The 11,106-nt window shown below is 44.3% G+C and overlaps 1 pseudogene; it reads left to right on the top strand.

The window, feature by feature from the left end:
- The first annotated feature begins 6,479 nt into the window (after positions 1-6,479).
- On the top strand, positions 6,480-9,684 carry LOC125534551 (annotated as a pseudogene).
- The last annotated feature ends 1,422 nt before the right edge of the window (positions 9,685-11,106 follow it).

Genomic DNA, 11,106 nt, shown 5'->3' with positions numbered 1-11,106 from the left:
AAGCGAATGTTCCAACTCCGAGATGCTTGCACCAGCCCATAAATCGAGCGTTGGAGCTTGCACACCTTGTCAGCATTCTTAGGATCGACATAACCTTCCGGTTGCATCATATACAATTCTTCCTTAAGGAAACCATTAAGGAATGTCGTTTTGACGTCCATTTGCCATATCTCATAATCATAGAATGCGGCAATTGCTAACATGATTCGGACGGACTTTAGCTTCGCTACCGGTGAGAAAGTCTCATCGTAGTCAACCCCTTGAACTTGTCGATAACCCTTAGCGACAAGCCGAGCTTTATAGATGGTCACATTACCATCCGCGTCTGTCTTCTTCTTAAAAATCCATTTATTTTCTATGGCTCGCCGCTCAACGGGCAAGTCAGTCAAAGTCCACACTTCGTTTTCATACATGGATCCTATCTCGGATTTCATGGCTTCTAGCCATTTGTCGGAATCCGGGCCCGCCATCGCTTCTTCATAGTTCGAAGGTTCACCGTTGTCTAACAACATGATTTCCAAGACAGGGTTGCCGTACCACTCTGGTGCGGAACGTGTCCTTGTGGACCTACAAATTTCAGTAGGAGCTTGATCAGGAGTATCTTGATCATCATCATTAACTTCCTCTCTAGTCAGTGCAAGCACCTCAGGAACATTTTCTTGAGTTGCGCCTTTTTCCAGTTCAAGAGATAATACTTCATCAAGTTCTACTTTCCTCCCACTTACTTCTTTCGAGAGAAACTCTTTCTCTAGAAAGGATCCATTCTTGGCAACAAAGATCTTGCCTTCGGATCTGAGGTAGAAGGTATACCCAATAGTTTCTTTAGGGTATCCTATGAAGACGCATTTTTCCGACTTGGGTTCGAGCTTTTCAGGTTGAAGTTTCTTGACATAAGCATCGCATCCCCAAACTTTTAGAAATGACAGCTTAGGTTTCTTTCCAAACCATAATTCATACGGTGTCGTCTCAACGGATTTCGACGGTGCCCTATTTAAAGTGAATGCGGCAGTCCCTAAGCATAGCCCCAAAAAGATAGCGGTAAATCGGTAAGAGACATCATAGATCGCACCATATCTAATAGAGTGCGATTACGACGTTCGGACACACCATTACGCTGAGGTGTTCCTGGCGGCGTGAGTTGTGAAACTATTCCACATTTTCTTAAGTGTGTGCCAAATTCGTGGCTCAAGTATTCTCCTCCATGGTCTGACCGCAAAAACTTGATTTTTCTGTCACGTTGATTCTCAACCTCACTCTGAAATTCCTTGAACTTCTCAAAGGTCTCAGACTTGTGTTTCATTAAGTAGATATACCCATATCTACTCAAGTCATCAGTGAGGGTGAGAACATAACGATAGCCACCGCGAGTCTCAACACTCATTGGACCGCACACATCAGTATGTATGATTTCCAATAAGTTGGTTGCTCGCTCCATTGTTCCTGAGAACGGAGTCTTGGTCATTTTACCCATGAGGCATGGTTCACACGTGTCAAATGATTCATAATCAAGAGACTCTAAAAGTCCATCTGCATGGATCTTCTTCATGCGTTTGACACCTATATGACCAAGGCGGCAGTGCCACTAGTATGTGGGACTATCATTATCAACCTTACATCTTTTGGTATTCACACTGTGAACATGTGTAGCATTACGCTCGAGATTCATTAAGAATAAACCATTCACCATCAGAGCATGACCATAAAACATATCTCTCATATAAATAGAACAACCATTATTCTCGGATTTAAATGAGTAGCCATCTCGAATTAAACGAGATCCCGATACAATGTTCATGCTCAAAGCTGGCACTAAATAACAATTATTAAGGTTTAAAACTAATCCCGAAGGTAAATGTAGAGGTAGCGTGCCGACGACGATCACATTGACCTTGGAACCATTCCCGACGCGCACCGTCACCTCGTCCTTTGCCAGTCTCCGCTTATTCCGCAGCCCCTGCTTTGAGTTACAAATGTGAGCAAATGCACCGGTATCAAATACCCAGGAGCTACTACGAGTACTGGTAAGGTACACATCAATTACATGTATATCACATATACCTTTTGTTTTGCCGCCTTCTTGTCCGCTAAGTATTTGGGGCAGTTCCGCTTCCAGTGACCACTTCCCTTGCAATAAAAGCACTCAGTCTCGGGCTTGGGTCCATTCTTTGGCTTCTTCCCGGCAGCTTGCTTGCCGGGCGTGGCAACTACCTTGCCATCCTTCTTGAAGTTCTTTTTACCCTTGCCCTTCTTGAACTTAGTGGTTTTATTCACCATCAACACTTGATGTTCCTTCTTGACTTCTACCTCTGCCGATTTTAGCATTGAAAATAACTCAGGAATGGTCTTTTCCATCCCCTGCATATTGAAGTTCATCACAAAGCTCTTGTAGCTTGGTGGAAGCGACTGGAGGATTCTGTCAATGACCGCATCATCCGGGAGATTAACTCCCAGCTGAGTCAAGCGGTTATGTAACCCAGACATAGTGAGTATGTGCTCACTGACATAACTATTTTCCTCCATCTTACAGCTGAAGAATTTGTCGGAGACTTCATATCTCTCGACCTGGGCATGAGCTTGAAAAACCATTTTCAGCTCTTCGAACATCTCATATGCTCCATGTCTCTCAAAATGCTTTTGGAGCCCCGGCTCTAAGCTGTAAAGCATGCCGCACTGAACGAGGGAGTAGTCATCAGCACGTGTCTGCCAAGCGTTCATAACATCTTGGTTCTGTGGGACGGGTGCGTCACCTAGCGGTGCTTGTAGGACATATTCTTTCTTGGCAGCTATGAGGATGATCCTCAGGTTCCGGACCCAGTCCGTATAGTTGCTGCCATCGTCTTTCAGCTTGGTTTTCTCCAGGAACGCGTTGAAGTTGAGGACTACGTTGGCCATTTGATCTACAAGACATATTGTAAATACTTTAGACTAAGTTCATGATAATAAAGTTCATCTAATCAAATTATTCAATGAACTCCCACTTAGATAGACATCCCTCCAGTCATCTAAGTATAACATGATCCGAGTTAACTAGGCCGTGTCCGATCATCACGTGAGACGGACTAGTCAACATCGGTGAACATCTTCATGTTGATCGTATCTTCTATACGACTCATGCTCGACCTTTCGGTCTTCTGTGTTCTGAGGCCATGTCTGTACATGCTAGGCTCGTCAAGTCAACCTAAGTGTTTGCATGTGTAAATCTGTCTTACACCCGTTGTATGTGAACGTTTGAATCTAACACCCGATCATCACGTGGTGCTTCGAAACAACGAACTGTCGCAACGGTGCACAGTTAGGGGAAACACTTTTTTGAAATTATTATCAGGGATCATCTTATTTACTACCGTCGTTCTAAGTAAACAAAATGTACAAAACATGATAAACATCACATGCAATCAAATAATGATAGTGACATGATATGGCCAACATCATATAGCTCCTTTGATCTCCATCTTGGGGCTCCATGATCATCCTGTCACCGGCATTGACACCATGATCTCCATCATCATGATCTCCATCATCGTGTCTCCATGAAGTTGCTCGCCAACTATTACTTCTACTACTATGGCTAACGCGTTTAGCAATAAAGTAAAGTAATTTACATGGCGTTTCTCAATGACACGCAGGTCATTCAAAAAATAAAGACAACTCCTATGGCTCCAGCCGGTTGTCATACTCATCGACATGCAAGTCGTGATTCCTATTACAATAGCATGAACATCTCATACATCACATATATATCATTCATCATTCATCACAACTTTGGCCATATCACATCACAAAACACTTGCTGCAAAAACAAGTTAGACGTCCTCTAATTGTTGTTGCAAGTTTTACGTGGCTGCTTTAGGGTTCTAGCAAGAACGTTTTCTTACCTACGTGAAAGCCACAACGTGATTTGTCAACTTCTATTTACCCTTCATAAGGACCCTTTTCATCGAATCCGCTCCAACTAAAGTGGGAGAGACAGACACCCACCAGCCACCTTATGCAACTAGTGCATGTCAGTCGGTGGAACCGGTCTCACGTAAGTGTACGTGTAAGGTTGGTCCGGGCCGCTTCATCCCACAATACCGTTGAAGCAAGATAAGACTAGTAGCAGCAAGAAAGTTGACAATATCTATGCCCACAACAAATTGTGTTCTACTCGCGCAAGAAGAACTACGCATAGACCTAACTCATGATGCCACTGTTGGGGAACGTTCCAGAAAACAAAAATTTTCCTACGGTTTCACCAAGATCCATCTATGAGGTCATCTAGCAACGAGTGATTGGATTGCATCTACATACCTTTGTAGATTACGCATGGAAGCATTCAAAGAATGGGGATGAGGAAGTCGTACTCGACGTGATCCAAATCACCGGAGATCCTAGCGCCGAACGGACAGCACCTCCGTGTTCAACACACGTACGGTCAGCGTAACGTCTCCTTCTTCTTGATCCAGCAAGGGGGAAGGAGAGGTTGAGGAAGATGGCTCCAGCAGCAGCACGACGGCGTGGTGGTGATGGAGCTGCAGTACTCCGGCAGGGCTTCGCCAAGCTCCATGGAGGAGGAGGAGGTGTTGGAGAGGGAGAGGGAGGCACCAAAGGCAAAGGTAAGAGACCCTCCCTCCCCCCCCCACTATATATAGGGGGCCTAGGGGGGGCGCCGGCCCTAGGAGATGCAATCTCCTAGGGGGGCGGCGGCCAAGGGGTGGGGGGCTTGCCCCCCAAGCAAGGGGGCGCCCCCTTTAGGGTTTCCCCACCCTAGGCGGCATGGGCCCTAGGGGAAGTGGCGCCCCAGCCCACTTTGGGCTGGATCCCTTCCCACTTCAGCCCATGGGGCCCTCCGGGATAGGTGGCCCCACCCGGTGGACCCCCGGGACCCTTCCGGTGGTCCCGGTACAATACCGGTGACCCCGAAACTTGTCCCGATGACCGAAATAGCACTTCCTATATATAATTATTTACCTCCGGACCATTACGAAACTCCTCGTGACGTCCGGGATCTCATCCGGTACTCCGAACAACATTCGGGTTACTGCATATACATATCCCTACAACCCTAGCGTCACCGAACCTTAAGTGTGTAGACCCTACGGGTTCGGGAGACATGTAGACATGATCGAGATTGCTCTCCGGTCAATAACCAACAGCGGGATCTGGATACCCATGTTGGCTCCCACATGCTCCTCGATGATCTCATCGGATGAACCACGATGTCGAGGATTCAAGCAACCCCGTATACAATTCCCTTTGTCAATCAGTATGTTACTTGCCCGAGATTCGATCGTCGGTATCCCAATACCTCGTTCAATCTCGTTACCGGCAAGCCACTTTACTCGTACCGTAATGCATGATCCCGTGAACAGACACTTGGTCACTTTGAGCTCATAATGATGATGCATTACGGAGTGGGCCCAGTGATACCTCTCCGTCATACGGAGTGACAAATCCCAGTCTTGATCCGTGTCAACCCAACAGACACTTTCAGAGATACCCGTAGTATACCTTTATAGTCACCCAGTTATGTTGTGACGTTTGGTACACCCAAAGCACTCCTACGGCATCCAGGAGTTACACGATCTCATGGTCTAAGGAAAGGATACTTGACATTGGAAATAACTCTAGCAAACGAACTATACGATCTTATGCTATGTTTAGGATTGGGTCTTGTCCATCACATCATTCTCCTAATGATGTGATCTCGTTATCAATGACATCCAATGTCCATAGTCAGGAAACCATGACTATCTGTTGATCAACGAGCTAGTCAACTAGAGGCTCACTAGGGACATGTTGGTGTCTATTATTCACACATGTATTACGGTTTCCGGATAACACAATTATAGCATGAATAAAGACAATTATCATGAACAAGGAAATATAATAATAATGCTTTTATTATTGCCTCTAGGGCATATTTCCAACAGTAAGTGTTTTTGTTGTAATTGATTTTCGCTGGAACTTGCATTTTTCTTTGCTGGAGCTAGCTCATGGGATTGCTTCCACCGGCGAGGTGGTGCTCGTGCTGATTTTTTTGCAGTATTCTTTCTTGTTTTTTGCTGGAAACAGTATTTCTTTTTGCTGAACCGGTCAGAGGATTTGCTTCAACCGACGAGAAGGTGCTGGGTGGCGACGGCGGAGACTGTGTTTGTTTTTTTTTTCTTTTCTGCAGCCTTTGTGTTTTTCTGCTGGAAACAGCAATTGATTTTGCTGGAACCTGCCAAAACAGAGATTTTTTGCAGTTGTCCAGCGAGGCGAGCGCTGCTCCGCCTGTGAGCCGGCGGGCAGCCGCAGTGAGCCGGCAAATGGTGGCGGTGAGCCAATGAGCGGTGGGGTGGGGGCTATGCGCAAACCACCGCAGAGGATATGGTGAATCTGAAACAAGGAAAAAGTAGATGTGCGTGGGGATAGCTCGCTGAATCGTGCGGTTCTGGGGACACTAATTGTGCGGCTGCGCGAGGACCGGCCGAAACGTTTGGGCCGGCGCACCGGCGCCCAGCGCTGGCCATTAATTATCGGTCATGGATTTGGGCGACCTCTACCCGACTGCTCCGGTTGACTCTCCTGTGACTGTGATGTCTACAGGTCTAGCAGAGGAGATCGTTCCAGACGCCCAGTCACCCTCAGTCTCTCTCCTCCCGAACCCAAGCGAAACTCACCGCCTCGCCCGCCCAACCCGGAATCCAGACCTGGTCTCCACGGTCGCGCCAGCCGCCATGGCGAGGTGGCCGCCGGCGATGCTGCTGGTACTGGCAGTGGCGCTGGTGGCGGCGGGCACCGAAACCGGCGAGTGCATCCACGAGCTGGTGCCCTACGAGGGTGGCTTCACGTCGGGGAATTTCGTCGTCGTTGACCATGACATCTTCTGGAGCTCCGACTGCCCAGACCCCGGCATCGACTTCACGGTACTCGCCCGATTCATCTCCCTCCCCCTCATCGCATTCTTCCTGCGGATTTGATTTGATTTGGATGCGAGGATCTGGTTGATTTGAGTCAATTATGGGTTGTTTTGGTACGGATCTGTGGGGGCTGTCGGCTTGAAATTGGTCCCGCATCGAATCCCGGGGATCTGCGCTGCGGCTTGCCGATTTGGCGATTAGTAACGTGCGTGATTTTTGTTTAGTTCTAGTGCGTAACTTTATATATTGATTTAATATAGGGGTGTGTTGATTCGTTGGTGCTCTCGTGCAAAATCCAGGGGAGACGATTGAGGGAAATTTCGGGTGCTCGTTTGCTATCTGTCGCTTGGCATGCGTGTATTGCGAGTGCAGTCCACGGATGATTCAGATTCTAGTGATTGACTACACTACTGATTTCATGGAAATTTGCTTCACAAAAGTATATGCTTTGATGAAGCGCTTCTTCTTGAGTTCTGTTATCAGATCGGGATCCTTAAGTTCACTTGAGCACACATTTTGTTTGCCCCTTTCACAATTGGGTTTCTGCATTCTCACTTTCTCGCTCTAGATAGAGAAATTGATACAACTAGCGTACCTTATCTCTTTGAGAGAAGTGCATATTTCAACCCTGAAATCTTGCCCTAGTCTAATTTACAACCCCAAACTTCAATACCGTCTAAACTACAACCCCCAACTCTCAAAACCGGTCAGGATTCATCCCTTCTCTACCTCTCGACCAGTTTTGACCAAGTTGACCGGTTTTAAGGGTTGAATCCTGACCGGTTTTGAGAGTTGGGGGTTGTAGTTTAGACGGTATTGGAGTTCGGGGTTGTAAATTAGACTAGGGCAAAAGTTCGGGGTTGAAATATGCACTTCTCTCTATTTCTTTCATTTAGCAATTGATCCATGGACCGCCTTGCTCATGTTTGATAATACTGTTTGTGAACATAGGTAACTTCACGAGGCGGTAACACTGTATATACGTTGAAGGGAAAATCTGGTGATAAATTCGAGTTTAATGCTCCAAGGGGTTGAACGTACAAGTTTTGTTTCCATAGTCCATATGGAGCACCTAAAACTGTTTCTTTCTACGTTCATGATGGTTAGCTTACTGGCCCTGTTCCTCGAGCTCGGTATTCTTCAAATTAGTTTGTTTGCAAGTGTTGAGCACTGACCGATTAATTGGATTCTTAAATGGATCACCGGGACATAAACTAGAAAATTTATCTGCTCTAGTAATAAAGATATGCATGCAGGAATGACTAGCAAGCCATATATACCAAAATTTTGATGTACCTTGCAAGAGATCAAATGGGCCGTGGCAAGGGCAACTTGGTAGGCAAGTAGGAAAATACATAGTAGTTGTGTGGTGTTGATTGTGGCTATTTACTGTTATGAACTTTATTATTAGCCATGCACGTGCCTTTATTTTTATGGCCGTGCAGATGGACAAATGTAATTTAAAATCTTCAAACCTAAGCCTATACATATTGGATGTATCTAGGTTGAGTAATTGAATTGAAATTCTGATGTAATATGCTCGCAGTCAATTTAGTAATTTGTTTCTCTAGACCAATATTAAACTACTATAAGCGAAATTTTGAATCAAATAGTGGGCTAGTATAGTCTCAACGCTATTGTTTATAAGAGAGTGAGTCTTGCCATGTAAAAGAGTTTGAGTGTCTCGCCATATAGGGAGGAGTAAGATGTTGGATGAACTGTTTGGCTTCAGAGGATTGAGTTTAATTCAATTAATCGGATTAAGTCAATAGAATTAGAATTCTATTCACGTAGATTTTTCCATTGGACTCTACTTGGAATTAAAATCTCTGTGTTATTTAAACAAAAACATAGCTGCACATTTGGAAGTTTTTAGCAAATTACTGCACCTATTAGTAATATGGTATCGTATCAAAACGGGGATGCGGAGGGGCCAGTAGGCATGAAACACATCTACATTTGGGGGCCTGATCAGTCCCCTACCAAATCGTTGCCTTGCCAATATTTGGCATGCGAACAGAAACTGGCATGACTAGGTGGCTATGTCACTTGTCAAATTATATTAGTAGTTGTCAAAATACTAATCATAAATTTAGCTGGCAATATGTTTCCAAGCCCCAACTTTGGCTTGCTGAAATTTGGAAAGGCAAATGTTGGTATTAAACTGACCAGCCCCTGGATCTGTGGCCTTGTTAGTTGAACCTTGTCTCACCCTTTATCTCAGGTCGCAATCTTGTTCTGGAGGAGGCCCTGAAGGGGGAAGCCTTCAAGAAGAGGTATGATGAGTGGATGGCTAGGTATCACCGCACATACAAGGAGGAAGCCATGAAGAAGAGGTTCGAGGAGTGGATGGCCAAGTACCGTCGCACCTACAAGGATGATGAGGAGAAGGCGCGGCGCTATGAGCTATTCAAGGACTGTGCCAAGATGGTTGATAAGCTTAATGTGTTTCCGGGTGGGGCGACCACAAACAACTTCTGCGACTATTCTGAGGACGAGAGGCAAGCCAGCTTAGGGGCCGAGTAATCGTGATTGCCGTCAGTGATGGCAAGGAAGTGGCTCTTATGCCTAAGGTAAAATGGGCTCCAATCATCTGAGACCTCGAACTCTTGTCATTGATCATCTGCACAAAAATATAGTAGTAAGTTCATATTATCTTGGTGTAGAATCAGTCATACACCATACGACATGTAATATCTCTGCTCGGTGGGCATTTGCTGCTCTGTGAACTGCAACATTGGCTGCTCCAAATAAACAAAACGAACTGCAAGAGATGAATGTGAACTGTACGTCACCTCTACATACTAGTACTCCATTAAGAGAACTGCAATTCATGTGAACTCTTATATAAACCTAAGGCACAAGGTTAGTCTTCAATTTATATTGTTATATACATCAAAGAAAATAACTTGCTGCTCTTAATAAGTAATCTAGTTGTGCTAATTGTCATATATCAGAAAATGCCAACGGAGGCCGAGCTCCAGGGAGCTCATTTTTATATTTCATTTTTCCTGATCGCGAAAATTTCAAATTTATTCGTGAACACATATACACATGTATACTACGTACTAGTAAGCGTGCACGTGCAACGCATGAATAACCGTACACAGGAATTTCCCTGTTCATAATTAGCAAAATTCACACATCAAAGGCAATCAAGGGGGTGAACTTTTCCATAGAGAACATACAGGATATTTACTGTGCGTATACTAAAAATGGAACAAAATATTCCATAATGTTTCTGTTATCTAATGCAAACTTCATAGGACTTATGATGCGATTAAGCATTGTACAAATGAACATGGTAGAGAAAGAAAAAGTACAAAAAGGAAAAATAGGAACATACTAAATGAGTGCCAAGGTAAACTTTATCAGAGTTATAATTGATAAAGGGCCATACACTGTCGCAAGGCACAAGCAATGTCATGAAAAGCAATGAAAAAAGTTAAATAATAATATGATTGTTCATGGTTCTTACATGATGAACCACAAATGTTTCCAAAAATAAACATGGGAAAAGTATCATATAGTACTCCCTCCAATCCATATTACTTGTCGCTCAAACAGATGTATCTAGAGACATTTCAATGCTTGATACATCCATTTGAGCAACAACTAATATGGTTCAGAGGGAGTATATGATTTTAGAACAAGTTCATGTCATACATGCATGAGAATAACGCCCGATTCACGAATCAACATCAATCTTAACACATAGACCAATGACAATTATAACCTTGTGGTGCCACGGAACAATTCACCAATCTATACTGATCACAATCGGTTCAATTTTAATGTGCATTGGACATAGTGCTCCTAAAGGCAATGCCTTCATCTTGGGAGAATTTTGTCCGATACATACTTGACACATAGAAGCATTTGACACATCTGGTGCATCACCTTGATACTGGCACGGTTGTGTTAACAATAGCGCATTTCCTGACGAAAATATGAGATACCATGCAAATTACTATCTAATCTTGAACGTGCTTCACGCGGTATCCAGAAGCCAACGCTACAGGAGCATTAACTTGATCACCTGCACCTTGTAATTCAATCAACTGATCTGAGGTTATAATGTAAAAAAAAAATTTAAGGTCACATCTATATTCAAATATGTCATCTTCTTTAGAATACTTAACTTTCCTTTATCTAAGAAAACAATGTCATAAACATATGTAGATTCAACGTCCTATCTCAGAGAAAATAATAAGTACAAAAG

The sequence above is a fragment of the Triticum urartu genome, chromosome 2 (genome assembly GCF_003073215.2).
Source record: "Triticum urartu cultivar G1812 chromosome 2, Tu2.1, whole genome shotgun sequence".
Taxonomy (NCBI): Eukaryota; Viridiplantae; Streptophyta; class Magnoliopsida; order Poales; family Poaceae; genus Triticum; species Triticum urartu.
This window is presented reverse-complemented; position numbering and strand designations above follow the sequence as displayed.